Raw genomic sequence first — 23,652 nt, 5'->3', positions numbered from 1 at the left:
CAAAGAACATGAATAGAGGACTTATAGGCATGGGCAATGGGGTGGGAATTGACTGTGGGAGCTGGGTTGGGGGGTTGGGAGAGAGTGGAGAATGCTGGGAAAAGGTGGGACAACTGTAACTGAACAATAGTAAAAAAAAAAAAAGGAAATGACTGGGTCATATTAACTTTCCTGCTTTATTTTCATATTCATACTGTGTTCTGCTGAATAAAGGGATTTCTGAGACTTGGAATAAAAAATAAATAAATACAGACACAGACTGAACAGCCAGCTAGAGCTTGAAAATGAATTCTCATAGTAGGTCGCTGCATGTTACATTACCCTGGTGTTTTATTGACATGGAATTTCTACTTCCTCCAAGATACATCTGTGCCTTTCTGGCTTCATACTGAGCTAACTTTGGGGACTAGAAATAATGGTGATTAAAAGATCACATCTTATTAGCTTAATGTTTGCTTAGCTTTTTGCTGGAGCCAAGCACAAACAACCCAGAGGCAAATTTGGAAGCTCTAAGTTCCAAGATAGAGTTTTTGACCAAGGGAGCTAAATAAATGCTGTAAGTTCATGTGGGATTCTGTAACTAGCAAGTGTTTTTAAATGATCAAAAAGCTGGTCCTCCATGTGAATAATATGAACATTTTCCTATAGGATGTGGTTTGAGGACACTTCAACCACCATTCCTCTCTAGAATTTGATCCTATGGGTTCTTTGAATATTAATGAACTTGGACTTGAAAAGGGAGAATTGAAATTTGCTGGGATGGGGCAGGGCAGATAAATGAAAGGCCACAAAAAATACCCAAAGCATAATATTTTCAAACAGCAGTCCTACTATTAATAACTACTAATATATGTTGAGTAGTTCTAATACATTTTGCATATCAACCCCTTATTTGATGTATCAGTGAATATGTTCTTCCATTCGGTGGGTTGTCTTTTTATTTTATCATGGTTTCCTTTGCTATGCAAAAATATTTTAGTTTGATGTAGTCCCATTTGTTTATTTTTTCTTTTATTTCCCTTGCCTGGGGAGATATATCAGGAAAAATATTGCTATAGGCAATGTCTGAGATTTTACTGCCTGTATTTTCTTCTGTGGTATTTATGGTTTTGGGGGTTAACATTTAAGTCTTCAATCCATTTTAAATTTATTCTTGCCTGTGGTGTAAGAAGGTGGTCTACTTTCATTTTCTGCATGTACTTGTCCAATTTTCCCCAAATCACTTATTGACTAAACTATCTTTAGCCCACTGTACATACCTGCTTCCTCTGTCAAATAGTAATTGACTATGAAGGTGTGGGTTTATTTCTGTACTCTGTTCTGTTCCATTGGTTTATATGTCTGCTTTTATGCCAGTACCATGCTGTTTTGATTACTATGGCCTTATAGTATAGTTTCATATTAAGTAGCATGATCCCTCCAACATTGTTCTTTTTTTCTCAGGATCACTGTTGCTATTCAGGGCCTTTTGTGGTTCCATGAAATTTTTTGAAAGATTTGTTCTAGTTCTGTTAAACACATCACTGGAATTTTGATAGGAATTGTTTTGAATCTATAGATTGCTTTGGGTAGCATAAACATTTTAATGATGTTAATTCTTCCTATCCATGAACACAGTATGTGCTTCTATTTATTTGCATCTTCTTCAGTTTTGTTCTTCAATGTCATAATTTTCTGAGTACCATTTTTAAAAATTTATCCTTGGTTAAATTTATCCTAAGTATGTATCATATGTATGTATGTATATATGTATGTATATATTTACTTACTTAACTGCAAGTCTTGGAGGGTTTTGTTTTTTAATTTTTATTACATTTTTTGGGGTACCATTGGTTAATAAAATTATATAGGTTTCATGTATACAATTATGTAGTATGTCATCTGTATCTTGTATTATGCATTCACCACCCAAGTATTTTATTTTTTGATGCAATTGTAAATGAGATTTTTTTTAGTTTCCCTTTTTGATAGTTCATTATTGGTGTAGATAAGTGAAAACAATTTTGGATATTTATTTTGCATCCTGCTACTTTACTGAATTCATTGATCAGTTCTTGTAGTTTTTGGTGGAACCTTTAGGGTTCTCTATATACAGTATTGTGTCATCTGCAAATGGTGATAGTTTTACTTCTTCCTTTCCATTTTAGAGGCCTTTTATTTCTTCTTCTCTGATTGCTGTGGCTAGGTCTCAGCACTATGTTGAATAAAAGTTGTGAAAATGGACATCCCTGTCTTGTTTGTGATCTTAAGGAAAACACTTTTAGATTTTTCCCATTGAGTCTGATGTTGGCTTTGCATCATTAAAATGTCCAATAGTATATGAAATATTAAAAGTGTTTCTATCATCTTCTTTAAGAAGGAAATGGTAGAATATATGAACAATAAAGTGGCAATAAATACATACCTATCAACAATTAAATCTAAAAAACAAAATAAACAAGCAGAACAGAAACAGAATCATAGATACAAAGAATGTTTTGGTGATTGCCAGATGGGAGTGGGGTTGGGGAGGTGGGTGAAAAATGTGAAGGTATTAAGAAGTACAAATTGATAGTTATAGGATAGTCATGGGGATATAATGTACACATAAGGGATACAGTAGCCAAAAACATATATGCAGGACCCATGGTTATAGACAACACTGTCAGGATTGCCTGAGGGAGTATGGGTGGGGGGACTGGGTGGAGGGGAACAAAGGGGGAAAATTGGGACAACTGTAATAGCATACACAATAAAATATAACTTAAAATGTTTATACTACACAAAGCAATCTGTAAATTCAATGCAATTCCCATCAAGATACCAATAGAGTATTTCACACAGGTAGGACAAATATTCCAAAAATGTATATGGAACCACACAAGACCCAGAATAGCCACAGCAATCTTGAGAAAGAAGAGCAGAGTTGGAAGAATCATGCTACTTGAAATCAAACCATACTACAAGGCCACAGTAATCAATACTTCATGGTACTGGCATAAAAACAGATGTATGGATCAATGGAACAGAATGGAGAGCTAAGAAATAAATCCATGCCTTTATGGTCAATTAAGTCAAAGGAGGCAAGAACATACAATAGAGTAAAGATAGTGTATTTAGTAAGTGGTATTTAGATAATTGGACAGATAAAGGCAAAAAATGAAACTAGACCACCTTCTTACACCACACACAAGAATAAATTCAAAATGGATTGCAGACTTAAATGTTAACCCCAAAACCATAAAAACTGTAGAAAAAAACACAGGCAATAAAATCTTGGACATTGCTTGTAGCAATATATTTGCTGAGATATCTCCCCAGACAAGGGAAACAAACAAACAAATAAACAAATGGGACTATATCAAACTAAAATGTCTTTGCACAGCAAAGGAAGCCATCAATAAGATGAAAAGACAGTCCACAGAATGGGAGAATATATTCACTAATGATACATTATTTTGGATGATAATAGGTTAATGTCCAAAATTTATAAATAACTCTTACTACTCAACAACAAAAAAACTAAATAATCCAGTTAAGAAATTGTCAAAGGCCCTGAGTATACACTTCTTCAAAGAGGACATACACCAATAGACATGTGAAAAAATGTTCAATGTTACTAATCATCAGAGAAATGCAAATTCAATCCAAAATGAGATATCAGTTCACATCTGTCAGAATGGCTATCATCAATAAATCAACAAACAACAAGCATTGGTGAAGATGTGGAGAAAAGACTACCCTTGTTCATTGTTGGTGGGAATGCAGATTCGTGTGGCCACTATGGAAAGCAGTATGGAGATATCTGAAAAAATAAAAATGGATCTACCTTATGACCTAGTAATTTTACTTCTAGGAATATATCTAAAGAAACCCAAAACACTTATTTAGAAGAACATATGTATCTCTATGTTCCTTACAGCGCTATTTACAATAACCAAGATTTAGAAGTAGCTCAAGTGTCCATCAGCAGATAAGTTGATATAAAAGCTGTGATACACTTATGCAATGGAATACTATTTTGCTGTAAAAAGGAAGGAAGTTTACCTTTCATGACAGCATGGATGGACCTGGACAGTATTATGCTAAATGAAATAAGTCAGTCAGAGAAAGACAAGTACCATATGATTTCATTTATATGTGGAATCTAGTGAACAAAATCAACCAGCAAACAATATAGAAACAGACTCATAGATACAAAGAACATACTGCAGCTGTCAGAGAAGAGGGGTGTTGGAGAGCTGGTTGAAACACATGAAGGGATTAAGCAAAAAAAAATCTACAGACATAGGCAACAGTATGTTGATTGCCAGAGGGAAAGGAGGGCGAAGGGTGGTAGAAGAAGATAATGGGGGGATCAGTGGCAATGGAAGGAGACTTGACTTGGTGTGTTGAACACACAATACAGTATACAGATGATGTACTATAGAATTGTACACCTGAAACCTATATACTTTTATTAACCAATGTCATCTGAATAGATTCAGTTATAAACAACATACTGACAGTGACAAGAGGGGAGGAGAGAGGGGGATAATGAGGGAAAGAAGGGGAAGGGTCAAGTCAAGGAACATGTATAAAGGACCCATGGACAGAGACAATGGTGTAGGGGATTGAAAGTGGAAGGTGGGAGGTGGTTAGAGCAGGGAGGAGTAATGGGGGAAAAAATGGGGACAACTGTAATTGAATAACAATAAGCATTTAAAAAATAATATTAAAATTAAAAAAATAATTGCAATATTAAATGGTACATTTTTAAAATTTATTTTTTACAAAACCCCAGTAATAAGAATGCTACTGATGTTCTTACATGACACATCTATTAGGTAGCCAGCTGGGATTTAAGCACAGAGCTTTCCTATTCCAGAGTCTGCTATATTATACTGCATATTGTGCATAAGTGCATTACTTGGGGTTCATGGCTTCACTTAGGAAATTAAGAGATCAAAGTCCAGTGAATATAGTTTTTCTTTTCTGATATCTGGCTTTTCAGAAATGCCCACAGCAGTCATACAATGACAAGATATGTCTTAACTGGTAATTTCTACATGTAGTTTCTTGTAAGTTAAAAATGTGTGCATTCACTTATTGAGATAAAGAACAACTTTCTGTCAGTCTTGATACTACATGCAAGGGACCAGGACCCTTTTCATACTGGAGCACTAGATATGTAAACAATTCAATATAATGAAAGAGTATGACTCCCTGGGAGTACAGAGGAGTGACCCATTTTGCCTGAGAGTGAAGGAAGTGGCATTTGAGTCAGACATCAAAGGAGTTGGCCTCTGCCTTCAAAGGCTGAACAAATCAGTTCAGAATAAAAATAGCTGAGGTGGCCCCATACAAATTACTGAAAGGTGGACCATAGAAATGCTCAATTGTCTTATAAAGCACTGCTTTATTTTTAAATATCACACAAAATGTCGACTAAATCATATACAGATGCTCATAAATGAGGTAAGGAAATTAATGCAATTTAAAACCATGAAGTTATAATTAGCAATCATGTAATGATACAGCAAAATATGCTGAATCCATGTAGTATTGTATTGAGAGAATATAAGTGTAGTGATTCAGAGTACACTTAAAATTCTAGAGCTAAGAAGCCTAGACTTGAATCTTGTGCTGTCCGAACCTGGGCAAGTACTTAATTTTCTGTCTTCATTTTCTTTGTCTATAAAATGGAAATCATAATTATATATCTCTCTTAGAGTTATTGTTAGTTCATGTAAAGAGCTTAAGATAGTGCTTGGCACCTAATAGACATTTACTAGTTGTTGACTGTTAATATATTTGAAAGAGAAAAATGAGTATCTAAGCTCCAATGTAAAGATACATGAAAAGATAGGTTTAGTGTGTGAAGTTGGTTGAGGCCCACTGTGGATGGACATTGGTGTCTAATATACCTGGCTTCAGATCTGGCCTGGGTTCATGCCTAAGCTGTTCTATTTCCTACTGGCAGAACTGTGAATAACTTAAATATAGTTAATAAGCTTCTGTTTTCTCTTTGTAAAAAGAAGGATAAGGATACCTAAGGATAATATAATACTTAAGTTAGATTCTCCCTTAAGTGTGAGTTCCTTCCTACCTCTTTCCTTTTCTTTCTTTTTCTCGATTTGGAATTGCCTCCATTGTGAAAAGTTTGCCATTTAAACTTTCTATACGAACATCCACATATGTTGATTTTCAGGAAGATTGTTCAGTTTTTTTTTCTCTGCTTGAGATTATTACTGAAGTCAAAGAGACCTCAGGTGAATTGTCTGAAATTTTGTAAAATCATTTATCGGGTGTAATTGAAAGAGCCATGCAGATAAGTGGTGATAGGTATATTATGACTGACTGGGGTCTTTACCTACATCCTGATGCCTGGCTGTGGGTTGTTGGATCTTCTGCACAGGGCCCTCTTCCCTCATCTCCTGGAAACACCCACTATCTCCCATTCCTTATTAAGCCTTCCACTGTGCTCTTTCAGGAACCCAGAATTAAATTTCAAATGTACCAACGTGTATTTTCACCAAGGCCAAAAAATGTTTGTTTGTTTGTTTGTTTTTACCATCTTACACACTAAAGATTATATAATGTGGCCATTATAGGTTATTCTCCTATCAATATATATTTTTAAATTTTTGACACTTGGTACATCTGTGAGCTAGAAGAGCGCTAGCAGATGACCAAACAGTTATAGAAGTAGCAAATATTCACAAACACCAGAAACAATCAACTTGGCACTTCACTTGTAGGAAGAGCAGAGGTTATTTATTAATGTATCTGATTCTTTTTTACTATATATATCATAGTCTTATAGTCTGTTGGTAATTTTGTTGAATCTGGTTTATGAAATTATGTATATTAATAGTATTAATTTTTCTGAGTGCCCTGTGTCCTAAACAACTTTGAGAAGCACTGCCATTTTGCATAAAGTTTAGAATCTGCTGCTTGGGGGTGTCAAATTAATTTATTCTAATTTATTAAAAGGTCATACAGTATTATGATTAGGAGAACAGACTCTGGGCTTCAACTATCAGAATTCCAGCTCTGCCACTTACTGGTCATGTAACTTTGGGCAAATTAATTAACCTACCTGGGCTGAAGTTGTCTCATCTATAAAATAATAAGACCAAGAGTTATTATGAAGATTAAATGTATCAGTGCTTATAAACAGTGACTGGTACAGGGTAAACACTCAAAGATATTACCGAGTACCTACTATATACCAGGCATTGGGCAAGATACTGTAATGCAAAATGAGTACTTTCCTTCCCAAATGAACCCAGAATGTAGTACAAGGGTCAACAAGCTATGACCCATACGCCAAATTCAGCCTGTCATTTTTTAAAAGATCTTATTTATTTATTTTTAGAGAGAGGGAAAAGGAGGGAGAGGAACATCAATGTGTGGTTGCCTCTCCTCCCCCTACTGGGGACCTGTCCCACAACCCAGACATGTGCCCTGATTGGGAATCGAACCAGTGACCCTTTGGTTCACAGGCTGGCATGGAGTCCACTGAATCACACCAGCCAGGGCTCATTATTTGTTTTTGTTGATAAAATTTTATTGAAATACAGTCATGCTCATTCATTTACATATTAGCTATGGTTGTTGTCATGCTTCAATAGCAGGGTTGAGTAGTTGCAATAAATACCATGTAGCCTGCAAAACCAAAAATATTTACTAACTGGCCCTGTACAGAAAATGTTGCTAACCCCTGTCTAATGGGGAAGACAAACATATTAACTAATAAATTTTTATGCAGTATGGAAGGTTGGCTTAGCACAGTGTCTAGAATATATTTATCAATTGCCTGCTTTGTGCTTGATAATGTTTAGTGCTGGAGATACAGCAGTGAATAAAACAGACCAAAAAAATCTCAATCCACATGGAGACAAGAGCCTAATGGGGAAACAGAATAAGTGAGATAAATGAACAGAACATCACTAAGGTCAAGTAGGAGATGCAGTACTTTGGAACAGCACTACGTCAGTGTCCAGTGGGATTATGGCCAACTGTAATTAGGTCCCACCCAAACCTGTTCAATCTTAATTCCTGCCCATAAACTCTGCTCAATAAATCCTATCCCTTTACCCACTGTAGAGTATAATATACTGCTAGCACAGGGCCTTACGCAGAATAAGTGCTTAATAAAGATTTGTTGAATGAATAAAGGAATCATCATTCTTTGTCCTGTTTATCCTGGCTGGAAAATCCTCTCTACTTTCCTTAATTCCACTTATTCCTCAATGTCCAGGTCAGAGATTTTTTCTCCTTTAAGATGCCTCCCCTGACTATTGTTCCTTGATCTCCCCTTTCTTGAAATTTATAATGCTATTTCATTATGGGCAATACTGTGTTGTGACCCAGTAAGTGAAAGGTTCTAGATAATAGAAAAAGTGGATGTCAATGAAGAAATTCTAAGTGAGACTTGAGGTGGTTCTTAGAGGAAGGGTAGGATTACAGTAGGTAGAGGATTACATTTAAGAGCTTTGTAGGGTGCTGGAGATTCACGATGACTAAGACTGACATAGGAGAAGAGCAGTAAACTTAAACAGAAAGGGAAATGTGGTAATGGTTCATGCAGGGTCAGATGAAGAGAGGCAGGTTAGAAGAGTGTGAGTTTATGGAAGAGGGAACAGCATATGCATAAGGCTCAGAGATAAGGGAGACCTTGGTAGAGTTGAGGAACTTGAAGGGCTTCAGCTGGCTAAAGCATAGCCTTGTAAGCTAAGAAAACAGGAAATCATGTAAGGTCTTTAAGAAAAAGAATGATATAATTAGTCTATATTGTAGAAAGATCATGTTGCCTGCAATGTAGTAAGTAAATTAGAATGGAACATGACTATTGCAAGAATGACTACCACATGCCAGGTGCTAAATTTTTATTATTCCACTTGATATTCATAACTGCCCTGCAAATTAGGGATCATTATTTCCATTTTATTGATGAGGGAAATAAAATTCAAGAGATTAAGTAAATTGTCCATGATCACAAGGCTAAAATGTGGATGGATAAGCTGGGATTCAAATTAGGTTTCTCAAGAAGATAAATAATCTATAGTTTTTTCTAGCTAACCCCTAGTATCTCCTCCTGCATAGCATAGTGGGGAAAGAATGAGGAGTCAGCTAGATAAAAAAGGAGGGAAGAGTATTTTAGGAAGAGACAATTACATTTAGAAAACTATAGCATGACTGTGGCATTAGGTATTTAGCAGAAGATAGAGCTAGAAAAATAATGGTGGGGGGAAATAATAAAAGACCACAAAGCATTTGGTTGTTATATAATTGATGAAAGGGAATTGTAGAATTCCCTCCAAACCTCGCCTCAAAAAATGACATGAGCTGATTTGTTTCTTTAAAGAGACAATTGTAGAGTCAATGTAAAGATGTAGAGTGCTAAGAGACTACCACTAGGAAGATCGGTATGATGTTATCGCAATGGTTCAATAAGAAATGATGAAGACCTAAGGTAATATAGTAACAAGAGAGATGAAAAGGTGGGAAAGGTTTCATAAAACCCAGTTTACAAAGTAGCATGAATAAAGTGACAAGATTCACCTCCTAGAACTGCAGGTGCCTTGGACACTGGTGGAAATAAAGTTGGAGAGGTTAGGAATGCTCACAGAGAGCCTTGGAGACTATTGACCTTAAAATTTTGAATAGGTTATAATGGCAAGTGAGAAAGTTACATTTCAGTGCCAGTCAGTTTCAGGTTGTTGGGTAGATTATCTTGCATAGCCCTTCCAGGCATGTGGCTCTGGGACTGTTACTACATAAACATGAAATCTTGTGTTTGATAAGGGCCTTAAAAATTATCATCTACTTATCATCTCCATTTCTCAACCCCCATTACTTATTTACATCCGAGCAAACTGAAGATAGAGGCCTAGCCACAATTCCCAGACTGTGTGCTCGGCCCTTCTTATACTAGTTAACTCTTGGTGAAGTTTAGAATTAAATGACATTCTGAATTTAATTTTGAGGACCAAGAAAAAGGTCATGCTAATGGGCCCAGAAGAGGTGATGATACATGGTACCTCTTATATGTTTCTGGATACTTAATGGCTGATAAAAAGTGCACTGGGGAAGAAGTAAGTGTAATTGGACTGCTACCCTGAGAGAAGAGTAAAAGCATTTAATTGTTAAATTGTTTATTCCAAAAGGGCACATTACACATTTTTTAAGGTTACCACCTATGGGCAAGGAACACTCAAGAGAAAATTTATAATTATGCAGTTTCCTAAAATCACGCTTTCAAGGACTGGTTTCCTAACAAGTGAAGCTCAGTCAAGCATTTTCAAGAGACAGAGCACTAATGCTTGACTCATAAAGTTTCAAATGCAGGAAAAATAAAAGTGAATTTCTGTGTATATTAATTTAGTACCTACATACATTTCATAATGGTCTTCATGTATATGCATTCTTTAAAATGAACCATACATTTTTGTATGTTCTTTTTTCATCTTGGCTATGTAACCTAAAAGAATCACAGACCATTATAACTATATGTTATATTCCTTTCAAAGCCACACTTCTGTATGTGAGGACCTTCACATAGCTAAAAATTGCATACTGGTTGATATTTACAACAGGGAAGTACAATGAGCAAATCAAACATTTTATTTTTCTGTATGCTTCTGGTCTTAATAATTAACACCTACCTGCTTACAAACATACACCAACTGTTTACTATTTCATTTACTCTCACAAAAATGCTGTGAAATACTATTACCTTGAACTTAAACATGTACTTTGAGTTTTGAAATTAAAATTCTTAATGCTGTCATGAATTTAAGATCTTATAAAGTTAATTTCTCATATTTAAATTGGAGATAATTCTTACCACACAAATTAGTTGTAAGGATTAGAGATAATGCTTAAAAACCTCTCAACACGGTTCCTGGAATATACTGAGATCTTTTAAATGGTAATGGAGACTTGCAGTATAAATAGAAGCATAGTTTTTAAGGTATTAGTTGTTTCCTGATCATGAACACAAGGTTTAATACACATGAGCTTCTGGAAAAGGTAAGTGGACAAGCAAGATAAGCATGGTCATGTTTATTACCTAGTTGTCCTTTGTCCTCCTCTGTCCAAACAAATGGAGAGCGCATTGTTATCTTGTAGAGTCTACATTAAATATTATCTGTGTAAGTACCACACACTAACCAATTGTGCCGCTGGAGCTCCTACATTAAATATTATCTGGAATAAGGCAAGATAAAAGTAAATTTTAAAAAGTAAATAATTCAACACATAAGGAGGTAATGTCGCAAAATTACTAAACCCCACCTTTTCTTTGATTAATATGTAGTTCACCCCCGCCCCCCCACCGCCATCCAAACTCTCCTGAGAATTCATGTTGTTCAAGCTGGTGTTTGGGAGTATATTTATAAATGACACATGCATGCACACATACACACAGGCATATGGGCTTGTAGGAGGTGTGTGTTGTGTGTGTGTGTGTGTGTGTGTGTGTTTATGAGTACACAGAGCAAGAGAGGGACAAAGAATGACTGATTCCACAAAGAAAGGAAGTTTTTTGTTCACTCTGTAGTAAATGCCTAAAAGAGCACTTAGTAGGTGCTCAATAAGTGTGTTAATGAATGTGTACAGATTTATAGGTATTTATAGTGTATCTGCACATGTGCATGAATATGTTAGATTAGTCCTATCTTTCAGGAAGCCTGTTTGTCATTCACAGTTTTGTCACTGTGTAAGTTAGGAGGAACAGGAGATCTGTGTTATTTCTATTTTCAAAAGATCCTTATTTTACTTTTCTAGTAATGTGACTGAAATAGCCATATTTGCTCTGACTAGAGTTTGGAATAAGGCAACACCCACAGACAGCCAAAAGATTTTTTTGTATTAATCTCATAATTAGGAGTTGTTAGAATATTGAAAACGCAGTATGAAATCTAGGAGTGATCAAGAATATTCTTAGCACAGTGCAGATGCTCCAAACTTTACAAACACATAAATGTGAGTGACAGTTGAGCAGGTTGTAGTCTAATTTGAAAGTCAACCAAGTGTGAATAATCAGAATATATTGTTGGAAGCATTTACTAAAAGGTTTATTTAGTATGACCTTCCTAAATGTAACCCCTTGAGCAACAGCAACAGAAATATGCATTATATGCCAGACATCTGCCAGGTATTTTCCATGCTCTATTTTATTTAAGCTGAACAGCAATCCTATGAAGTGGCTTTATTTTTCTTACTTTACACATGAGAGCATTGAAGCTTAGAACAATTATGCAACTTAGTACTTGTAACTGGTGAATTCCAAGTCAAAAGACATTTAAGGAACAGATATGTATTTTGTACCTGCTAAGTTCCAGATGCAGCTTACTGTGGTGAACAGAAGAGAAATGGTGTCTACCATTATGCATTTTACAGATTTAAGTGTCAGTATTTCTGCCTTTGAAGCCCTTGAGCCTATGTTAATCTGTCTCCAAATGGGCTATTCTTCAGGGAAAAGCCATGTATTTAGAAAAGCTGGGCAGGTAGCTTACAAAACTTCATATTTTCATTTGCAAACAGAACAGTTGAGATAAATAAACTGAAGAATTTTTACTTTCAATCGACTCATTCTAGCCCTGCTCTTGCTTTTTTGGTCATGTCTCTTGTCTGCCACATTTGTCCACATCCCTGTCATCAGGGTTCATCTCTGGTAATGCACAGTAGGTTGCAGCAAAGAGGGCACACAGCAAATCACTTTCAAAGAAAAGATGCTGCAGAGCAAGTTATACTCTGAAATCTAGATTTAGAGTCACTTGCTATATGGCAGAAAGACGGAGAGAGGAAAATGGATACAGAACAGAAGTGAGCCTGTGATGGGAAGGTCTCCCAGCAGCGTAGGAGAAGGATTTGCCATGGCAACTCTTGCATCATCCTGCAGGGGTGGCAGCAATGACTCGAGGGGAAAAGAGGACACCTCCTCAATTCGAATCTCCCATTTACTAAAGCTGGAAATCCCATCAAAGAAAACTGGATACAGTACTCAAGATGCTTCTCTCCCGCAACTTGATAGTTGATTTTTTGATAACAGGCTGTTAGTAATCTAATGACACAGTCTACTTTTCATTGTCACTTGCCATTGCTCTAGGTCAGGTGACTTAATACCAGTTTGCCTGTTAATTGCTTTGTCTAATGAACAGTTTGCCTAAATTCAGGATTCCCATGTAATATAGCCTCCAAATAAGGGCATATTTTTCTTTAATTATTTTTTTAAAATTACAGTTTATATTCAATATTATTTTGTATTAGTTCCAGATGTATAACACAGAATAAGGACATTTTAAGTGCTTTTTAAAAGGATTTTATTTATTTTTTTTAGACAGAGGGGAAGAGAGGTTGAAAGAGAGGGAGAGAAACTTTAATGTATGGTTGCCTCTCATGTACCCTCTACTGGGCCCATGGCCCACAACCCAGGCATGTGCCCTGATTGGGTATTGAACCAGCAACCCTTTGGTTCACAGTCTGGCACTCAATCCACTGACGTATACCAGCCAGTGCCAAGTAAGGACAATTTTTTTAAGTAAAAGAAGGTGTTATTAATTACACCAGAATAAAAAGGACAAAACCCAGAGCTAACCCTGGTAAATTGAGACAAATGGTCATCCTACATAAAACTAATCTCCTTTTTTGGCAAATATTTATGGAACTAAATAAAGACCTCCACATGAAAATAAGCGAGGATATTTATTCAGAACTTGCTACATAGCAAGAGAGACAGCTACCATCATATGGGTTTAGCAGAAACTTAAAAGTTGGTACAGGAGTGGGAACAATTCGTAGTGGAAAACAGGAGGGCTTCATTTCAGGTCCGCTCTGATTGGAGATTGTTAGCATAAGAAACTGGAGGGGCAGGGCATTCTGTGTGATTACTTTAGGGAGAACATTTGGCTGTCTCTGCTCCTGAGTTGGAAGCAGGTACAAAAATTAGAGAAGCTGTAAGTCATTGACCAAACCCTGGCCTTTTGAACCAGTTCATGCAGAGTTTGTGTGTCAAAGGTCTGTTGTCATACATGCCCTGGCTATTGTCCATTTATATATTCAGTCTGTTATTGGATTACTTACTTATTATAATATTTTTGGGGAGTGGTAAGGACACTTTATTCAAGTTGTCTGAGATCACTTCAATGTCACTTTATATTTTTAATGAGCACTTATTAAATTTGTATCATTTGTAGATAATTGCATTGTTTTATATTGTGTGTGCCTTTCTAATTTATCTCCATTTGAACACTTAAAGGAAATTTTATCCTGTCTATAAAACTCCCATCCTATAATTATTTTGAATATGTTTAATTTTATTTTTGGTAGTTCTTTAAGAGATGTAAAACACACACACAAAGGGTTTGTATTTTAGATAAATTGCTCAGTAAGCAAATTTTATTACATAAGATAAAACATTGCCCATCATAACCTAGTTGTTCTCATTCCTTGTCTACTCACCCTTGGAGCCCCTGGCCCCACTGGTAAAGAACAATTGGCAGGTTTGAGAGGAAGGTAGCAGCTATGCATGTGATGAGCTTTGAACTCCTTTACGTGCATTGTGCCAGAGGAAGAAAACTTAACACAATTATGAACTTTAATTCTGATTATATTCTAGTTTTACAGTCTGATTATTTAGTAGTTTAAGTAAATCAGTATGTATTTACAAGAAAGATAATGTTACCCATAGGGATCTATTGGCTGAATTTGTATCTTTGGGGTAAAAGGTGAGGCTATGAAAATCCAAACAGTTTAGTTTTTTAATGGCACCTCATGATCAAGGCAAAACTCTTAGCAAAAAAAAAGTGTTTAAAATTGGTCTATAATAAAATGAATAATTTGTGACTTTTAAAATTATTTCCCCTCCTCTAGTGTCTTAGTGATCTAGTGATCTATGCCCATAAAACTTATATATATGGTCTTTATCAAGAATAATGAACAATGACTTTTATTTGATTGATTCATTCAGGGTATCTATGAACCTTGTACTAGGTATAGCACACGAAATTAAGGCAACGTCTCCATTAATAAGGTCATGACTTTCTGAGTGAGATTAGTTTTTGGTCTGTAATTTTGTACTAGTTACTTAATCTGTCTGAGCCTGAGTAACAGCTGATATAAAATAATGATTATAATACATACTTCATAAAGCTATTAGCAGAACGCACACTGTTTGGTGCTGCCTTTTCTTGGAACTGAGTATACAACCGGAACTCAGGAAACTAGATGGTAGTCAAGTTTTATGAGTTTGGACAACTATTGACCATATTTTGCTGTATATAATGTGTACTTTTTGCTCAAATTTTTGAAGGAAAAATAAGTGTGCACATTATACATGGGTAGCACTAATTCCATGTCTATATAAGTTACATAAGTTACATATACTGGTACATAAAAATTCTTATACCTTGTATGTGGTCTTGTGTTTTATAATTATTTGTTATGTAAAATTTCTTGTACCATGGTATGTTAAAAATAAATGATACAATTCCTTTATAGTACAAAAGAATACATATCTAAATATAAATAAATAAACAATTGAATTAAAAATTAAAACAAAAATTTTTTTCCTGAAAGCTTGGGGCAAAAATATGGGCATGCATTATACACAGCAAAATATGGTAGTTTCCTTTCTCTGGCCCCCAGTTTTCTCATCTATAAAATAAAGGGAATCTATCTGGTGCTTCCCAAGGTCCATTTTACCTCTAAGTTTCTCTTTCCAAGAACACAAAGACAGCATAATCTGGTATCAGTCATTCACTATACTGTTAAAACTAGTCTTATATTACTATTATGCTATGATATAATTGATTTTCTAGTACTCTTACCTCACTTTTGTTTCCATTTATCTCCAGGTCCCTTCTTTGATTAAACAAAATTCCCGTCTTTAACCTATTCTCACCCAACCATCTGCCTACCAATTCCCAAATTCTGCGAACTGTCCCTTTACCTCTTACTTTTGATCACACTATTTCCTTGCCAAGAAATGCCTGTCCTCATGTCTTCTCATTTATCTTTAGTTATTAAAATGCTAGTCATCCTCCAGAATTAGCTGAAGTATTAACTGCTATATGTACTTTCCCTCTGGCCTTTTGCTGCTAAGAAGCCACCCATTCTCTGCTTTCCCTCTTAATTCAGCTTATCTATCCTACATACCTAGTAGGAAATACACATGTTTTGAAATTATTTCTAAAATTTATTTTCCTGTATGGCCTTGCAATTTGTTTAGCTCCCAGGAGCCTCAGTTTATTCACCCAATAAATGGATATGATGAAATCTACCTAATGGGGTTGTTTTTCATATTTCATAAATTAATGCATGGAAATCCTGAGTAAATTCTCATTAAGTGTTTGATCATGATCTGTCCTGCTCTTACTTTTTTCCTTATCCAAGAGTTATCTAGATAGGTATTTAATTTTTGCAATTAACTTGAAAACCTCTAAATTTAAAGCTTATGCCTTATTCTTTATAACACAGCAACATTTTACACTACCTTTACAGCTATGAAGTGATTTTCTTACTCATTTATTCTTTTCAATATTAAAAGTCATGCTCATTGTAGAAAAATTAGGGGATTCAGAAACTCAAAAAGAAGAAAATGTAAATTTCATAATACCATAATTGTAAGATTACTACTGCTATATTTTTTATTTATACATTTTTCTCTGTCTGTGTATACACATTTGTAAATGTGTGTAAAACATGTATTAGAAAATAACTATATTGCCCTGGCTGGCGTAGCTCAGTGGATTGAGCGTGGGCTGTGAACCAGGCATCGCAGGTTCGATTCCCAGTCAGGGCACATGCCTAGGTTGCAGACAATGACCCCCAGCAACCGCACATCTCTCTCTCTCTCTCTCTCTCTCTCCTTCCCTTCCCTCTCTAAAAATAAATAAATAAATAAAAAAGAAAATAACTATAATTATTTTCCAAGTAATGTTATATTGAATATAACATATAGCTTTTTTATCAATATACTACATTATATTTTAAAATATTTATGAGTTCTATCAATTTGTTTAACTAATAATGAAACTACACATAGTGAATCTTTGCTTAACAATTTCTTTGTCATAAGTTCCTGTAAGTAAAATTTTTAATTAAAAAGATGTATGTGTATGTATTTAAAGCTTTTATTTCATTTGTTCCATGTACTTGTATCAATCCCCATTCTAACCTATAATATTTAGTAGTGCTATAAAATAGAATCCACCAACACATTAGTCCTCATTATAATCTTTGTAGTAGGAATTACTATTCCTATTTTACATATTTTAAAATGAGGCCAAATGAAAGGTTAAGGAACTTGTTCAGGGATATGCCTAATTAATGGCAAAGATATGAATTCCTATATAGTGTTCTAAACCTAACATTCTTTTTCTCTCTATATAATAGCTTTATTCATTCATCTATTCATTTGTGCAGTTAACATATATTTTGAGTGTCTAGTTAGATGATAAAGAATTTGTGTTGAACACAGTTCCTAGCATTATAGAACTTGAAACCTGGCAAGGAAAGCAAACTTTAACTGAATAAGTAGCTAGTTCCAAATTATATAATAGCAAGGCTACAAACTTTTTAAATGTGGTAAGCATATATAGCAGGTGGATCTGACCTAGAAGCAAAAGTCAGGGAAGGATTACATTGAATATAGGTCATCTAAACTGAGACAGGATAGATAAATGTGTTTCAGCTAGACTTGGGGCTCACTTGGAGTGCAAGTAGAAGGGTAAATTTTCCAGACCAGAGTTTCTCAATCTAAGCATTCTTGATATTTTTGGCTGTATAATTCTTTGTCATGGGGAACTCTCCTGTGCATTGTGGGAGGTTTAGCAGCACTGCTGACCTCTACCTGTAGAAACCAGTAATAACCCACCACCTAGTTATAAGACAACACTCTTCCTTGAGAACCACTGATCTAGACTTAATGAAAAGCAGTTACAAGGTGTGCATGGTACTTTCTAGCTCAGTGTGACTAGAGCATGGAATAGGAAGTAGTAACTTTTTTTCAAATCATGCAACGTTCATACCATTCTGAACCTTAAAGATCCTGTTAATTATTTTGGACTGTATTTGAACAGCACTGGGAAGCCAACAAAACTTGTGAAACATAGAGTGGCATAATTCAGATCTACATTTAGAAAAGATCATTTTCAAAGTTCTAGGTTAAAAATATATTAGAACTGTTAAAGGGAAACATTTAGGAGGCTTCTGAAGTCACCTATGTAAGAATATGGATCATTACTGTGGACATGGAGAAAACAATACAGACTCTAGAATTTTTAATAGAGTTAGCAGATTCAGTAATTGACTGGCTTCTGGAAGGATACAAAAGAAATGATTGAAGATTGCTGCTGGACTTCTGATTTGTACAACTGAATGGATGGAAGTGTCATTCCAAAAAACAAGAGAAATGTAGGAGGATGGATTTTCAAGCACCAATTCATTATTTTTGGTGACCATAAGGAGTTTGCAGTGCTGTTAACATATTCAACTACCCAACAAGCAGTTGCATAGATGACCTGGAGCTCAGAGAAGAAATTCACATTAGAGAAAGATTTGGAAGTCATCATCATAGGGGTGGTAAATCAGTAACAGGAGGGAAAATAAAAAAAATTTCACAAATATGTGGAAATTAAACAGTATACTCCTAAACAACAAGAAGTGCTAAGAAATCAAAAGAGAAATCAAAGATATCATGAGAAAATTAAGATGGGGTGTTTGCAGCCATAGTTGCTAATGCCAGCACCTCCTCTAGCTTGCAAAGCTCCAGCCAAAGGAGAAGGGGTGGGGTAAGTAAAGAGGTCCCTATACCATGGCTTGTACAAAGCAGACTGTCTGCAAATTTACCTGTGGTAAAGCACCGAGGAAGCAACCAGCTACCAAAGCCACTCACAAGACTGCGCCCTCTACTGGAGGGGTGAAGAAACCTCATCATTACTGGCCTGGTACGTTGACACTTCGTAAAATTAGACATTATCAGAAGTCCACTGAACTTCTGATTTGCAAACTTCCCTTCCAGCATCTGGCCCAAGAAATTGCTCAGGACTTTAAAACAGATCTGCGCTTTCAGAGTGCAGCTATTGGTGCTTCCAGGAGGCAAGTGAAGCCTAGCTAGTTGGGCTTTTTGAAGACACCAGCCTGTGTGTTAGCCATGACAAACATGTAACAATTATGCCAAAAGACATCCAGCTAGCACACCACATATGTAGAGAATGTGCTTAAGAATACACTATAATAGGAAACATTTCATTATTTAAAAAAATAATCTCTTCTTCCTGTTATTGGTAATTCTGAATGTTAGATATTTTTTTCCATGGGGTCAAAAAGGTAGCTAAGCCCTGGCTGGTGTAGCTCAGTGGACTGAGTGCAGGCCTGTAAACCAAAAGGTTGCTGGTTCGATTCCCAGTCAGGGCATATGCCTGGGTTGTGGGCCAGGTCCCCAGTAGGGGATGTGTGAGACACAACCACACACTGATGTTTCTCTCCCTCTCTCCTTCCCTTCCCCTCTCTATAAAGCTAAAAATAAATAAAAAATTTTAAAAAGTAGCTAAGTATATGATTGCAAGTGGAAAATAGGGGGCAGAAATCAGGCATTGGCCATTTTTCCATTTTCATTTGTGTGTGAATTTTTTAAATATAAATGTGGGGATATACAGCATCAATGCAAGTCAAGGTGTTTCAGTGAACAAGTTTCAAGCAGTTCAACTTTATAACAGTATAAATAAACCTGTTAAATTTTTCTGGACAATTCCAGCACTTGGATTTTTTTAAATAAGTACATTTCTTACTGATAGCAACTAAATGGTGTTTGTAGCATTTTTATCATATGGTAGATTCCATCCATTCACTATACTTTTCTAACTGAGTTGTCCTACACGCAAGTATGTTTTTAATGTTGTCTGTCTTCTGTTCCTGTAAGTTTGCTATTAAAATACATTAAACAATAAAAAATATTAGATGAGAAAAAGAAAACACAATATATAAAAATTTACAGGATTCAGCAAATGTAGTTCTGGGACATGTTTATAGCAATAAATGTCTGCTGTAAAAAAATAAAAGAATCTCAAATATATAACTTAATTTTTCACTTTAAGGAACTAAATAAAGAAGAACAAACTAAGCCCAAAGATAGCAGTAGGAAGGAAATAATAAAGATGAGAAGAGAAATAAATGAAATAGAGAGTTGAAAAATAAAAGTTCAACAAACTAAGAGATTTTTTTTGAAAAGATAAACAAAACAGACAAATATTTAGACAGAGTGACTAAGGAAAAGAGAGAAGATTCAAATAATTAAAATTAGAAATGAAACACGAGACTTTGCAACTGACACCACAGAAATATAAAGGATTATAAGAGGTCTATTATGAACAATTATAGGAAAACAAATTGGATGACCTAAAAGAAATTAATAAATTCCTAGAAATAAATAACCTACCAAAACTGAACCATGGAAAAAAATAGAAAATCTGAACAGACCAGTAGCAAGTTAAGGAAATTGAATCAGTAACTAGAAATTTCCCAATAAAGAAAAGTCCATGAACAGGTGGCATCACCAGTGACTTCTACAAAATATTTAAAGAAGAATTAATACCAATCCTTCTCAACTTTTCAAAAAATTTGAAGAGGATAGAACACTTCTGAGCCAATTTTACAATGGCAATGTTACACTGATTCCAAAACCAAACAGGGACACTCCAAGAAAAGAAAAGAAAAGTTAATATCCCTGATGAACATAGATGCAAAAACCCTCACAAATACTAGCAAATTGAATTCAGCAGCACATTAAAAGTTCATATGCTATGATTGAGTGGGATTTTTTTCCTGAGATGCAAGGATAATTCAGCATACAGTAATCAATATACACGATGCACCACACTAATATCATAGAATGAAAGATAAAATTTATATGATTATCTCAATAGATGCAGAAAAGGCATTTAACAAAATTCACCCTTCCTTAATAATAAAAACTCAACTAATTAGGTATAGAGCATAACAAAGACCATGTATAGCAATCCCAAAGCTAACATCATACTTAGTGGCGAAAAGCTGAAAGTTTTCTCTAAAATTAGGTATAACATGGGTATTCATGCTTGTCCCTTCTTTTCAGCATAGTACTGAAATTTTTAGACCAAGAAATTAGGCAAGAAAGTGAAATAAATACATCCAGATCAGAAAGGACTGTGTAAAATCCCTCTTTGCAGATGACATTATTTTATATATAGAAAATCCTAAAGGCTCTACCAAAAAATTATTAGATCTAGTCAATTGATCCAGTGAAGTTGCAGGATACAAAATCAGCATACATAAATTAGTAGTATTTCTATAGTCTAACAATGAAATATGTGAAAAAGAAATTTAGGAAACAATCACATTTACAACAGCATCAGAAACAATGAAATATTTAATAATAAATTTAGCCAAGGAGGTGAAAGATCTATACTTTGAAAATTATAAAACATTGATGAAAGTAACTGAAGAAGACACAAATAAATGGAAAAATATCCTGTGTTCATGGATTAGAGTAATTATTATTGTTCAGGTGTCCATGCTAATCAAAGTGATATGTAGATACCATGAAATATGTATCAAAACTCCAGTGGGCCATGGCTGGTACAGTTTAGTGGATTGAGGAGTGCCAGCCTGTGAACCAAAGGGTCACCGCTTTGATTCCCAGTCAGAGCACAAGCTTGGGTTGCTGGCCAGGTCCCTAGTAGCAGGTGCTTGAGAGAAACACATTGATGTTTCTCTCCCTCTTTTTCCCTCCCTTCCCCTCTGTTTAAAAATAAATATGTAAAATCTTAAAAAAACCTGCAATGGCATTTTTTTACAGAAAAAATAATCCTAATATTTATCTGGAACCACAAAACCTCAAATAGACAAAGCAGTTTCAAACAAGAACAAAGCGGGAGTCATCACACTTCAAAGTTATAATCAAAACAGTATTGTGCTGCCATAAAAATAAACCAACAAAACACAGTAGAGAACCCAGAAATAAACACTTACATATACAGTCAACTAATCTTCAATACAGGCACCAAGAACACAATGGAGAAAGGATAATCTATTTAATAAATAGTGTTTGGAAAACTGAATATCCACATACAAAAACTCTTATCTTACAGCACACATAGGAAATTGACTCAAAATGGATTAAACATTTAAACATAAGATCTGAAATTGTAAAATACCCAGAAGAAAACATAGGAATAGAGCTATTTGAGATTGATCTTTTCAGTGAGTTTTTGGATCTGACATCAAATGCACTGGATGGAAAAGCAAAAATAAACAAATGAGATTAAATCAAACCAAGAAATTCTTGCCCAACAAAGAAAAAAATCAGCAGTATCAGAATGTCAACCTGTGGTATGAGAGAAAATAATTATATATACATTATATATATATATATCCTGTAAGGGGTGAATGCCAAAATATATAAAGAACCTATTTAACTCAATAGCAAAGAGATATATACCCCATTTGAAAAATGGTCAAAGGCAGTAAATAGAAATTTTTCCAAAGAAGTCATACAAATGGCCAACAAATATATGAAAAAATCTTCAACATCATTAATCATCAAGAAAATTCAAATCAAAACCATATTGAAAGTACCTTATTCTTGGTGGTATGGCTATTATCAAGTGTCAAATGATCACAGTTGTTGGCAAGGATGAGGAGAAAACTTGTATATATTGATGGGAATATAAATTGCTACAGCCATTATAGAAAACAGTATGGAGTTTTGTAAAAAGATTTAAAACAGAACTACCATACGATTCAGCAATTCCCCTTCTGAGTATACATCCAAAGGGAATGAAATCAGTATTTTGAAGAGATATCTGCACACTCATGTTTATTGCAGCAATTTTCACAGTAGCCATGATATAGAAACATGTCTTTCAATGGATGAATAGTTAAAAGAAAATGTGGTTTATGAGCCTATATTTTTATATATTTATAATTTATATGTAAATTTACAATCAGTCTTAAAAAGAAAATCCTGTCATATGTTACAACATGGATGAGCCATTATTCTGCATGAAATAAGCCAGAAATAGAAAGACAATGATCTCACTTGTATGTGGAATCTAAAAAAATATTGAGAGTAGGGCAAGATGGTAGAGGAGTGAATGGAAGTCACACTAACCTCCTCCCAGGACCAATCTGGAATTACAACTAAATTGTGAAGAAATCACCTGGAACAAATATCTGAACAATAGTGAGAGAGAAGCATTATAACCTTGGACAGAGAGGAGAACCAGCTTCAGCATAACCTGACTGGTAAAAAGTATGGTGGAGACTTAAGAATGCTGGCTGGGCACTCACAGGCAACAACAGCACTGGAGGGATAATTACTCAGCCTGTTGGATCCTTCTGAAAAGATCCCTAATCTGGGATCCCCAGCCTAAAGCACCAGAGTTCAAAAGTGCACAGATAACAACCAGTGGCAAAAAGCAGCAGGGTTGCTCTCTGCCAGAGAAGGAGAGCTACAGACACAAAGAGCTATTTAAAGGGCCAATACACAACTTTTCATTTGGAGCCACTTACCCTAGGCTATGGCAAAGGCAGGGGCAGAGTGGGCTAGAGATGATTGAGGAGAGAGTGGGGACTGGAGACTCAGGAGACTGGACAGCTACATACAAAAAAATTAAACTCTACCACTAACTTATACCATACACA

The 23,652-nt window shown here is 35.2% G+C and overlaps 1 protein-coding gene and 1 pseudogene across 1 annotated transcript in view; both read left to right on the top strand.

Moving 5' to 3' along the window:
* Window positions 1-23,652, top strand: part of DLG2 (discs large MAGUK scaffold protein 2) — a 1,902,487-nt gene that overhangs the window by 526,314 nt on the left and 1,352,521 nt on the right. The gene's annotated exons all lie outside the window — the stretch shown is intronic.
* LOC123805368 lies at window positions 18,785-19,194 on the top strand (annotated as a pseudogene).

This window comes from Phyllostomus hastatus, unplaced genomic scaffold (genome assembly GCF_019186645.2).
Source record: "Phyllostomus hastatus isolate PE091 unplaced genomic scaffold, TTU_PhHast_1.1 phas_scaffold_317, whole genome shotgun sequence".
Lineage (NCBI taxonomy): Eukaryota > Metazoa > Chordata > Mammalia > Chiroptera > Phyllostomidae > Phyllostomus > Phyllostomus hastatus.
Note: the sequence above shows the minus strand (reverse complement) of the source record. Positions and strands in the feature narration are given on the sequence as shown.